Raw genomic sequence first — 11,435 nt, 5'->3', positions numbered from 1 at the left:
CACACAGGGAGTATTTTCTGCCTTCAAATCAGCAGCACAAATCTGCATCGCACCCCTGAGGATTATGAAGCTGATTTTTACTTGGATTTAACCATGGATTTGTCATGGCAAGGGTTAAATACAAATTCTTCCACCTTTCCGCAGCAGAATAGAACATGCTGTGGATTTTCAAGTCTGCAAGCCCGAACAACCCTGCTGATTTATTCTGCAATGTGTGAATGAGGTTTGGAAAACTTGCAATGCAAGTTGCTGCAGATTTTTGGTGAAGAATCTTTGCAGAAAATCTGGAACAAATACACCCCGGGGTGAACATAGAACAAAAAATCCTAGAAAGGAATATTGTAATCTACTGTATGGCATCTGTCGCTGCACAACAATGACACATTATGACACATTGAGAAATAAATATTTGTAAACATCTTGGCATGGACTGCGACCATTTCTTAGGCCCGGGCATCGCCATGTTCTGGCTGGTTCAGGACCCAGTAGTAAAAGATTGAGAAGTCGTGGTCTCGATCACTGGGAATTTGCCATTAAAAACTGCCACATACAGTTGTTGAAAATGAATACACCGGGAACATTTTCATGATGGGATTTCCCTTCCTTACACATTATAATATCTGCTTTGTTGGATTTGGATGAAACGACTGTCCAAAAAGATTATTGATAAAAATGATATTTGTCCAGTTTTAAAGATAATTCCTGAAAGACAATTGGCTGCAGTGAAGAGGTCATGTGACAGACATGTCTGGCAGTGATTGGTTGTATGATTTGGACTGGTTGGTAAGACCGTTGGCCGACTGCCATGATCAGTTGAGTTGTAACGACTCTTCCAGTGACTGGTGATCTCTGAGGAGAATGTCCTGCACATGATTTCCTTTCATATGTACCTGGTTGTGACTGCTCAGATCTCCTGCACATCTATCGGTAAGCGCTACTCTGAACACACGACACACAGGACAATATAGTCACACTATGCAGTGTAGCACAACAGATGGGGCTGAACTGTTCAGTTGTTGCTTTAATGTTAAGCAGCCATGTGACTAACTGACAGTTAGGCTGCCCATGCACCCTGCAGCTGAACAATGGTGGCTGCCGGGTGCTAAACCCACGCGGTGTTATTTGCGGATTTACTAAGCAGTTCTTGGCCCCGCGACATCTCCTGCTGTTTGGCGGCAGCGGGTACAGGCAGCGTTGTACTTTATCTGTACATGACATGGATAACAGATCTTTGACAATAACAAAATAAATCCCATGTTTTTATGTATTCTTGTTAATGACTGATTTACTAATATTTGCTTCCCCCTCTATTTAAATTGACCTGCGCAGAAGCCCGCAGGACGCCTATTAGAAAGCGTATTCCTTGTATGTCTTACCGGTACCATGTTGGGGTACACATAATGATTCTTTTCATCTCCACATTTCCATGGTTTTTTGTTTTTTCATCGACACCGCCTTATAAAGGCCTATTTGGTGCGGGATGAGGTGTATTTTTTAATCTTACCATTTTGGGGCACATAAATGTATTGAACAACTTTTAGTCTTGTTTTTATAGAATTCAATGGTCAGTACAAATGACATGACTTTCTTCTGGAGGTCGTCACAATTATGGCGATAGCAAACATATCCAGTTATTTTGTGTTTTATTCGTTTTGCACAATAAAAACTTTTAAAAACACTTCATTCTGAGAATGAAACTTTTTTTCACCATTGTTTTTTGATGAGTTGTTTTTGCTGTTTTGGGAGGCGAGATTATAGCAATTCTGCCATTGTTTTTTACGTCATTCCCTGTGCAGGATAAATAATGTTGTATTTTTATAGTACAGGTCGCTACAGATGCCACGATACCAATCTTGTACTGTCAGGCATTTTGTAAGGGAAACTAGTTTCTTTTTTCATTTTTCTATAAACTTCATGAAACTTTTTTTTTACGTTTTTATTTTAGTCCTACTGCGGGATTTTAACATACAATATGCTGATTGCTAATATAATACATTGCAATACTTCTGAATGAAATTTACAGCCTAAAACTTAGTGCAAGTTTTATAACTCCAGGAAACCGCTAACATGTAAAACTCATAAAGGTGTCCACCGATATCCTAACACTATAGGGCCCATATAGCTGCATTTAGGTGAATGGAACGGGCACTATAGCATCGCAGAGCCCTGTTCCGTTGACCTATATGTTGCCCGCCCCCACTCATACTAGCCCCTCCCACTCTGTCTTTTCCCTCAGTGACAAGGGTGTCTCTGTATGTTTGAGGAGGTAGAGCTTTGATTGAGGAAGGAGTCTTGAGTGCCTGCCACCAGTCTGAAGCCAGCCCTGTACAGCAGTGCCAGCCCAGCCAGCAGAAGAAGCTGAAGAGTAGGCAGTGCCTGCTTGTCACCCTGTGCTACCCCGCTACCCTACAGAGCCAGTGGCCATCTTTCGTGCCCCCTTTCCTCACAGAGCCCCACTGTAAGGAAGTGGCCCCGGGCAGGTGGTGAAGTAAGGGTTAATGCAGGTGTTTAATAAGGTGTTTAATAAGCCCTCATACCACTTAATCGACGGAAAAAGAAAAAAGTTATGGCTCTCGGAATTTGGCCATACAAAATAAATGTTCTTTTTTACACTTCGGTTTTTACTTGTAAAAGTAGTAAAATATAGAAAAAACGATATATATTTGGTATCGCCGCAATCGTATTGACCCACAGAATAAAGTTAACATGTTGTTTTAATTGCACAGTGAATTCCGTAAAAACGATGCGCAAAAAACCATGGAGGAATCGCTGTTTTTTAAATTTACTACCCCACAAATAATTTTTTCCCGTTTCCTAGTACATTACATTTAATGGTGCTACGAAAAACTACAACTTGTTCCGCAAAAATCAAGCCCTCATAGGACAATATAGACGCAAAAAAAAAAGTTATGGCTTTCGGAAGGTGGGGAGAAAAAAACTAAAATTAAAATCTGAAAGTTGTTTACGACGGAAAGGGGTTAATGTTTGCTCCACTATGTGGTCAGAATATCTAATAAAATACACTTTACACAGATCTGCCATTTATTTAGGGCCCTAAGCAGGGTTGCCAACTTGGCAAATTGGGCTGCTTTCTTTGCAGCCTGGCAGTTTTTTATCTTATAAACCTGCCCAACCCTAGTTCAGCAGGTGGTCTTTGGGCAAGTTGTGAAAGATTTACTTGTTATATAGAAGACATAGAACAAGTACAGCCAGCAGGTGGCAGCATCTCCAACAAAGAGTCTGCTCTGCAAGTGATGCTTCCTCTTGCTTAGATTGGATTCACCATAAGACAAGGTAAATGATGCTGGGGGCTGTCACTATATTTGGAGCACTGTGATTGTCAGTGTCTGGGGGTGCTGTGGCTGTCACTATATTTGGAGCACTGTGATTGTCAGTGTCTGGGGGTGCTGTGGCTGTCACTGTATTTGGAGCACTGTGATTGTCAGTGTCTGGGGGCGCTGTGGCTGTCACTGTATTTAGGGCACTGTGATTGTCAGTGTCTGGGGGCGCTGTGGCTGTCACTATATTTGGAGCACTGTGATTGTCAGTGTCTGGGGGCGCTGCGGCTGTCACTGTATTTGGAGCACTGTGATTGTCAGTGTCTGGGGGCGCTGTGGCTGTCACTGTATTTGGAGCACTGTGATTGTCAGTGTCTGGGGGCGCTGTGGCTGTCACTGTATTTGGAGCACTGTGATTGTCAGTGTCTGGGGGCGCTGTGGCTGTCACTATATTTGGAGCACTGTGATTGTCAGTGTCTGGGGGCGCTGTGGCTGTCACTATATTTGGAGCACTGTGATTGTCAGTGTCTGGGGGCGCTGTGGCTGTCACTGTATTTAGGGCACTGTGATTGTCAGTGTCTGGGGGCGCTGTGGCTGTCACTATATTTGGAGCACTGTGATTGTCAGTGTCTGGGGGCGCTGTGGCTGTCACTGTATTTGGAGCACTGTGATTGTCAGTGTCTGGGGGCGCTGTGGCTGTCACTATATTTGGAGCACTGTGATTGTCAGTGTCTGGGGGCGCTGTGGCTGTCACTATATTTGGAGCACTCTGATTGTCAGTGTCTGGGGGCGCTGTGGCTGTCACTATATTTGGAGCACTGTGATTGTCAGTGTCTGGGGGCGCTGTGGCTGTCACTGTATTTAGGGCACTGTGACTGTTAGTATATTTGGAGACACTGGCTGTCTCTGTAATCGGGGACACTGTGGCTTTCACTGTATTTGGGGACACTGTGGCTGTTACTGTATTTGGGGACACTGTCTGTCTGTAATCGGGGCTCCGTGGCTGTCACTGTAGTGGAAGACACCGGCTGTCATTGGATTTGGATACACTGTGGTTACTACTGTATTTGAGGACGTCTTGCAGTCACTTTGTGCTAAAACCACATCCTATGTATATGTAATAAAGTAGATCATCTGTTTTTTACAATCATTTATGAAGTGTATGTTTGTGATGTAAACATTGGACTACTTTCCATTTTAGTTTTGACCTTCAGACTTTGCAACTTTATGATGCTCCACAGAGGAGACTGTGAGAACGTGGGGGGAATTTATGAAGGGCATCACCCCAGTTTTCTGGCATTAAAAAGTCCAAAATTATGGCGCACGCCCTATTGCCGAATTATTTGCGATTTATTTGTTGTTTTGAAACGCTCTTGCCACTTAAAAAAAAATGTGAGCGGCTTGGCAGGAGGGGCGGGGCCTCCCACGGTGCAAAAGATTGACTACAATTTACGTCACAAACTGGATTTTACCCTGTGGGACACGGCCAGCCGAAGATGCAACACATTTATTAAAGGGGTTGTCCAGTTTTTATTTGTTTTATTTATTTATAGAATAGGAAATCATACAGTTTTCTAGTATTCATGTATTAGAAATTCTGCTCTCATACCTTTCTCATATCAGTGCAGTTGCCACTGTAAAAAGAAAGAAATAATAATAGTATAGTCCATAGTAATGCATCCACGGGCTAACTGAAGTGACTAAATACGGGGAGAGTCATGTGATACATTCACGCACGCGCACACACTCCATGTGACCCCCAGCATTCAGGTAACACTGTCCAGGTATCTAACCCGTCAATAGCATTTTACTGAGGAACTGAAGTCAGGCCTCATGCACACGACCATCATTTTTATCCGCAATTACGGATCCATAATTGCAGATAAAAATACTGACACATTCATTTCTATGGCCCACGGACACCTTCCCGTATATTTACAGGGAGGTGTATGGGCCGTAGAAATGAAATGCAAAATATAGGACTATTTTTTGAATTTACGGACCGTGATCCTATACTTTATAATGGCAGCACAGCCCGCAATCATGGATGACAGTCCGCGGCTATCCGTGCCCGTAATTACGGACCGTGCACATGGCTACGGCCGTGTGCATGAGACCTTATAAGTATTCCCTCTTCCAGCAGCCTCTCATCATGTCTGTCAGGGTCTGTGTAGAAGCAGCTCTTACATAAAACTATCTGTCTCCTCTATGGGTTGTTTTTTTTTTTAAAACAGCTAACTTTATTAACAACATGATAACATTACCTAGAGACAGGCAGACATTTTAAATATCACCTAGAGAAGGGCAGACATTTTAGTAAATACACAAACAGTGATGTGGTTGGTCATCATTATTCTACCATTAGTCCTATTCACTTAGCCCATGGATGTGTCCTCTATGCGGTCCCAACACATGTATGTCATGTTAATGCTAGGTGTCACATGATGTATGTGTGTGTATGTAGAGGGGAGGGTCACATGACTGCCACCATGTTTAGTCATATTCAGTTATCCCGTGGATACATTACATAGGATCTGTGCCTCTACCATTCTGCTGTCAGACTGCAAGGACATTCACCAACTTAAAAACAACTTGCCATTGGCCTATTACACCATTATTTTACCTTAAATAAAACCAAAGACACCTTGTGTGGTAAAGTGGAAGTGGCCACAGCTTTATTATGTAAATATTTCTCTATTTAACCCCTTCCCGACATTGGCTATATGGATACGTCATGGAAAGCTAGTGCTTCCCGCATTTTGCCGTATCCTGAGTCGGCGCCATCATTGCCGGATGTCAGCGGTGTATTACAGCTGACATCCCGCTGTAATGGTGGGACCGAAATTAGCTTCGATCACCGCTATTAACCCCTTAAATGCAGCGGTCAAAAACGATCGCTGCATTTAGGTTGTTTGCAGCTCATCGGAACCCCAGCAATGAAATTGCAGGGGTTCCGGTGGCTGCAATGACAACCAGAGGCCTAATACTGGCCTCCCGGTCTGCCTAGCACGGAAAACGTCCATTATTATTGGAAAAAAAAATAAACCATACATATTTGGTATCGCTGCGTCCGTAAGGGTATGTTCACACGCAGTAGCAAAATACATCTGAAATTACGGCACTGTTTTCGCCTGAAAACAGCTCCTGATTTTCAGAAGTTTTTTGTAACTACTCGCGTTTTTCGCGGTGTATTTTACGGACGTTATTGGAGCTGTTTTTCAATGGAGTCAATGAAAAACGGCTCCAAAAACGTCCCAAGAACTGACATGCACTTCTTTAATGTGGGCGTCTTTTTACGCGCCGTCTTTTGACAGCGACGCGTAAAATTACACCTCGTGGGAACAGAACATCGTAAAACCCATTGAAAGCAGTGGGCAGATGTTTGTAGACTTAATGGAGCCATTTTTTCAGGCGTAATTCGAGGTGTAAAACGCCCGAATTACGTATTAAAGAGGCCGTGTGAACATTCCCTAATGGCCTAAACTATAAAAATATTATTTTATTTATTCCACGCGGTGAATGGTGTAAAAAAAAAACATAAAAAAACGATACCAGAATATCGTTTTTTTGGTCACTTTGCCCTACAAATATTGGAATAAAAAGTGATCAAAAAGTTGCATGTATCCAACAATGGTACCTATATAAACTATAGCTCGTCTCGCAAAAAACAAGCCCTCATACAACTCCGTCGACGAAAAAATGAAAAAGTTATGGTTCTCACAACTTGGCGACAGAAAAAATACATTCTTTTTACAAAAGTAATTTTATTGTGCAAAAAGTTGTAAAACATAAAAAAGTGCTATAAATTAGTTATGGCCGGAATCGGACTGACCCGCAGAATAAAGTTAACAAGTAATTTATAACGCATGGTGAACGCTGTATAAAAAAAAATAAAAAACAATGCCAGAATTGCAGTTTTTTGGTCACCTTTCCTCCCAAAAAATAGGATAAAAAGTGATCAAAAAGTCGCATGTACCCCAAAATGGTAAAAATAAAAACTATAGCTCGTCCCGCAAGGAGGGGCCCCAAACATATCTGCTGGAAGCGAGGGTGCCCGTATTATACCAGGACAACACTTTCCCATCAAAATTCCCCAAACTGCAAAGGTGCGGAGTGTGGAACAAAAGGGAATAAGTAAGGACTATTTATCAGTGCGACACTGGCCTGTGCAGAAAGGATTGCTTCACAGCGTAACACACATCTATGGATTATTTTACTGGGTTTTTTAACCAGATTATTATACCACCTGACTACGTCCCTGATGTACTCTGCCCAGCTTACATGTACCCTCACGTAAACGTAAAAATACCAGCAATACTCAAGCAAAACTACTACGAAGCAAATCCACTCTCCAAAAGACAAATCGCGCTCCCTCCCCTCTGAACCCTACAACGTCTATGGCCGCGGACCCTAGTTCAAACTTACCCTCTGACGGCCGCGGCCATGGAAGTCTGTGTTCTCGGCGGCATCTCCCTCCAGGGAGACGCCGGCACTAACTTCCGGGTTCTGAGACTGTTTCCTGCAGGGCGCGCGCGCCCGCACGAGTACTGCCTTAAAGGCCCAGTACGCGTCCAGTTGTTTAAAATCAGTAATTAGCCCAGAATGCTGCTGGACTATAAAAAGGGTCCTGCCCACTTGATCCTTGTCGGAACGTTGTTGTATACCTAAAGTTTGTCTTGCACATGGTCTCCTAGTGTTTTCCAGTTCCCAGTATTACCCGTTCCTGCTGCCTGTACCCTGTATCCTGTGCTACCGTGCCTCTGTGCCATCTACAGTGAGAGTCAAGTCGTGTCTTCCGCTGCATCTACTGTGCCATCTACAGTGAATGTCAAGTTGTGTCACCGCTACTGTCTACATTGCCTCAGGTACCCTTTCTGGACTATAGACATTGTATTGTACCTAGTTGGCCAGCTGCTATCCCACTACGCGATTCGGCTCAGTGGGTCCACACCCCGCGCTGTGACAGTGCCTAAATAGCTGTTTACTTCCACATATAAGGCATTTTCATACCCGGGACAAGCCTTTTAACAATATTTGCCACTGAAATAGCATATCTAGGGAAAAATTAAAATTTGTACTCTGCAACAATCCGCAGCGCAATCATTTATGGAAAAGTCCTGTAGGGTGAAAATACTCACTACACCCCTTAATAAATGCCTTGATGGGTGCAGTTTCCAAAATGGGGTCACTTGTCAGGGGTTTCCTTTATTATTTCACATCAGAGCCCTGCAATTGTGAACCAATACTTTGTAAATCTTCAAATTAGGCCTCAATTTTACATGGTACTCTTTCACTCCTGAGCCCTGTCAAATGTCTCAGGCAGAGTGCTAATAGTGCTCTGCCCGGGACTATGGCTCTGGGGTTTCCCCTGACAACAATGTCCATATATGTACAGTGATGTCAGGGGCTTCTCCTGAAGTGGAATCCCCAGCCAGAGCGTTGGCAATGCTCTGGCTGGGTATTCTACTCCTAGAGGGAACCCCAACGGCACTATCTACAGGGAGGGGGGCTGTGTGGCACTACCTGGGAGAGTGGGCTTTGTGGCCCTACCTGGGAGGGGGGGCTGCATGGCACTACCTGGGATGGGGGCTGTGTGGCACTACCAGGGAGGGGGCTGTGTGGCACTACCTGGGAGGGGGGCTGTGTGGCACTACCAGGGAGGGGGGGGGTTGTGTGGCACTACCTGGGAGGAGAGGGCTGTTTGGCACTACCTGGGAGGGGGGCTGTGTGGCACTATCTACAGAGGGCACTAAATTTATGGGGGTACAAACTGAGGGCATAAATTCTATATGAGGGCATAAACAGGGCCTAATGTCTACATGGGGACAAAAAAATTAAGTTTTCTGACATTTTACTGCCGCTGTGAGTTCCCCCGCAAAGGGGCTTACTAAGTCTGTGTCGCCCAAGGGCCCACATAAACCTGGAGCATGGCATGTATATATATATATAGCTAGAACGACTAGTCACTCAGCTCTCATAGAGCAGCAACACTGTGGATCTGCAATGGTGACCACAAGCCATATTGCCCTGATACTATCTGATAGATACACTCAACGTATCAGAGCAGTATTGTGTGTGTTTTATATGACCAATATGCCATCCATCACTGCCCCACAGAGTTTGTTACCAATCTTTCCCAGGCGGCAGAATGCCAGATCTGCCTAGTCCTGCATTGATAAATCTACATCCCCTATATCGTAGCATTACTAGTCAGATTTGCTAATCAGGAGCCAAGAATCGCTGTGAAGCTGCGATTAACACACCTGCCTTTTTATGCAGTGATACATTTTGCATACTGTAGCTTAGCTAGCCAGATATGTCTTTCAGGATCCCAGGAAAGCTGGGTAACAAACCATGTGAAGTTGTAATAGAAACTGTAAAATACTAAATCCCCCTAAATAAATTAAGCCTTATTCACACGAACGTGTATTACGTCCGTGCTACGCGCGTGGAAATCACGCGCGTCGCACGGATTTATGTAAGTCAATGGGGCCGTTCTGACATGTCGTGATTTTCACGGCATGTGTCCGCTGCGTAAAACGCACGACATGTCCTATACTTGCCCGTGTTTCGCGCAGCACGCACACATTGAAGTCAATGGGTCCGTGCAAATCGCGCTCGGCACACGGAAGCACTTCCCGGTGCCGCACGTGATGCTCGCTACAGTAGTAAAAAAAATGAATGAAAACAGAAAAGCACCTCCTGCTTTTATGTTTGTAAACATAAAAACAGAGTGTCATAATGATGTCGGCTGCGCAAAAATCACGCAGCCACGCACCATATACAGATGCCACACTGAACTTTTGCGCTCGTAAAACGGACACGTTCGTGTGAATAAGGCCTAAGACTGGGTTTCCACAGTGCAGATTTGCTGCAGATTTTTTCAGCATTTTGTAAGCCAAAGCCAGAATTGGATCAAGGAGAGCGGACCTATGAGGCCTTCCCTTATATATTTCTTCTGTTTAGGTTCCGTTCCTAGTTTTGGGATACTTGCAAAATCTGCACAGTGAGAACCCAGCTTTAGGCTACACAGCATACCCAACCTTGAACCTGCAGGGAATTCCGCCTGAAAAAGTGCACATGGCGCCGATTTTCAGTCGGAATCTCCGCTGTAGAAACACTGCTTGAAAAAAAATAAAAGAAGCTGATAGTTACCCCTGGCTGTTGTCATAGCAACGCCTTCTTCCGTTTCAGTGCAGCCTGGCCTCCTGGAATGATGCGGCAGCCCAATTGACCGCCACAGCTTGTGATTGGCTGCAGCAGTCACATGGGTTGAAACGTCATCCCAGGAGGCCAGGTATCACTCAGAACAGAGAAACGCGTCACTATGACAAAGGAGGGAGGTAATCATTAGCTTTTTTGTGAATTTTGAAGCAGAATAGCAGCGTTTCCACCACAAAAGTGGCAACATTTGCTATTTGTTCTAGGTTTCACTTCCACAGCAAAAAATTTAATAAATTGACCTATCAATGGCATGTCAATTTATGCTGCGGATTTGTTGCTATTTTGTTGCGGGTTTTCCTCATTGAATTTAATCAATGTGGAAAACCAGCAACAAAATAGCAACGGATCCGCAGCATAAATTGGCAGGCTGCGTATTTAAAATCCGCACTGCAGGTCAATTTATGAACGATTTTGCTGCAGATTTTTACTGTAGCGTCTGCATGAGATTTGTTCAAATCTCACTCACTGTGCTGCTACTGTAAATGCTGCGTCATTTCCTTAGGCCTAGTTCACACTGAGTTTTTTTGGGCCCTGTTTTTGGTGCGGAAAACACGTTGGAAACTGCGCCAAAATACAGCAGAAATCGCCTACCATTGATTTCAAAGGGAGGTAAAGGCTTTTTTTTCCTGCGAGTGGAAAAGAAAACGCTTGCAGGAAAAAAAAAGCGTCATGCTCTTTCTTCAGGCGTTTCCATCTCTGACCTTTCATTGACATCAATGGGAGGCAGAGAAAATGTTTTTCACTGCGCTTTTTGCCCACGGCTGAAAAACTCGCAAAAAAAAAAAAAACGCAGCAAAGAGAGCGCAGCCTCCTGAAGGAATTTTGAGGCCGATTTTTCTGCCTACAAAAAACTCAGTGTGAACATACTTTTCGGGCGTTCACAAGTGGCATTTCCGCTGCAGATGTTTAGATAGAGGAGGCTGGTAGGAAAAG

The sequence above is a fragment of the Rhinoderma darwinii genome, unplaced genomic scaffold, assembly GCF_050947455.1.
Source record: "Rhinoderma darwinii isolate aRhiDar2 unplaced genomic scaffold, aRhiDar2.hap1 Scaffold_140, whole genome shotgun sequence".
NCBI classification, from domain to species: Eukaryota; Metazoa; Chordata; class Amphibia; order Anura; family Rhinodermatidae; genus Rhinoderma; species Rhinoderma darwinii.
The sequence above is the reverse complement of the archived record's forward strand: the minus strand, read 5'-3'. Positions refer to the sequence as shown.